General features: G+C 48.5%; 1 protein-coding gene across 2 annotated transcripts in view; it reads right to left on the reverse strand.

The window, feature by feature from the left end:
* Nucleotides 1-461, reverse strand: part of Tchp (trichoplein, keratin filament binding) — a 15,939-nt gene extending 15,478 nt beyond the window's left edge. The window contains exons 1-2 of one of the 2 annotated variants that reach the window (XM_013520481.1): nt 305-461; nt 34-175 (exon numbers count right to left, since the gene is read on the reverse strand). The gene's annotated coding sequence lies outside the window, so the exon portion shown is untranslated. The remainder of the gene's footprint in view (nt 1-33; nt 176-304) is intronic. The other variant, XM_005396443.2, reaches the window with a different exon arrangement.
* Between the last annotated feature and the right edge of the window lie 850 nt (nt 462-1,311).

Raw genomic sequence — 1,311 nt, forward strand, 5'->3', positions numbered from 1 at the left:
AAAAAAAAAAAGATTGTAGCAGGATTAACCTACTTTTTTCCTTGCCCTGAAAAGCTGCCAGGGGATAAATCTTTGCACCAGGAATCAAAAGGTTTAAGACTGCAGTCCCGGATCAGCCACCAAGCGGAGCTGCTTCCCTGAACCGATCGAATTCTTCTCAGGTTCCAACACTCAACTGTAATGGAAAGAGTTTCAAAGGACAGTGTCCGGCCCAGGGAGCGCAGGAACCAAGAACAGGAACCCACGCTCGCGTCTTCCGGTTCCCGCCAGCGCGCGGCGGCTTACGGCAAGGCCCTGCACGTACCTGCCCTGATGCGGGTTCCCCGGCAGGGCAACCTCTTAACTACCGTTTCTCTGCACCTTGGAGTTTTCTTCAAAGACTCTCCCGAGCCGAGCTCCGCACGCAGCAACCCAGAGGATCAGTTCCGCATACCTCCCAGGTAGCCCTGCAGCAACGCCGACAAGTCCCCGGCTTGTTGCCGCGGCAACGGGCCTGACGACGGTGCACGGCGAGGGCCAAGCCACCTCCTGCGCGATACCCGATGTACAGAGCCGAAAAAGTGTGTGGTTTTTTTTTTTTCCTGGCGCCCCCTAGAGATTACTGTGAGATGAATAGCAAACGCGTTAATCCTTGAAATAGAGAAAAGAGGGAGAAAATTAGTTCCTACAACCAAATTTAGGGTGGTGGTTACTTGGGGAGATAAAGGGAAAGAGACGGAAATGAGGATAAAATAGAGTGGTTCTCAAACATGACGGCACATAAGAATCATATGAACAGCATCTAAAAATCGGGATGTCCAGACCAAACCGCAAACAAATCCCATCAGATTTCTCTGGGTGTGTTCAGTGTACAGCCAGGGCAGAAGAACCGCTGACCCACGTAGTCACAAATGTTGGTCCCTTTCTCTGGTAGCCTTAGATTGGTGATGGGTTCAAGGTTTTCTCTCTCTCTGCATGTTTTATAACTCGTATGGGCTATGTATTATTTTTTGTACCAACTATTTCATTAAAAAGAAGTAAAATGGGGCTGGAGGTGTCAGTGGTAGAGTGTATGCTTAGCACGCTGAGGCCCTAAATTCAAACTCTAGCATTAAGCCGGGCATGGTGGTGCATGCCTATAATCCCAGCACTCGGGAGGCTGAGGCAAGAGGATCGTTGCAAGTTCCAGACCAGCCTGGGCTACAAAGTGAGCTCAAGGCCAGCCTGAACTGCATAGTGAGACCCTGTCTCAAAAAACAAAAACAAAACAAAACAAAAAAACTCCAGCATTAAAATAATTTTTAAAGGAAAAATATTCATTCATTCTCTCAT

This window comes from Chinchilla lanigera, unplaced genomic scaffold (assembly GCF_000276665.1).
Source record: "Chinchilla lanigera isolate Chin_1 unplaced genomic scaffold, ChiLan1.0 scaffold00054, whole genome shotgun sequence".
In the NCBI taxonomy this organism is placed as follows: Eukaryota; Metazoa; Chordata; class Mammalia; order Rodentia; family Chinchillidae; genus Chinchilla; species Chinchilla lanigera.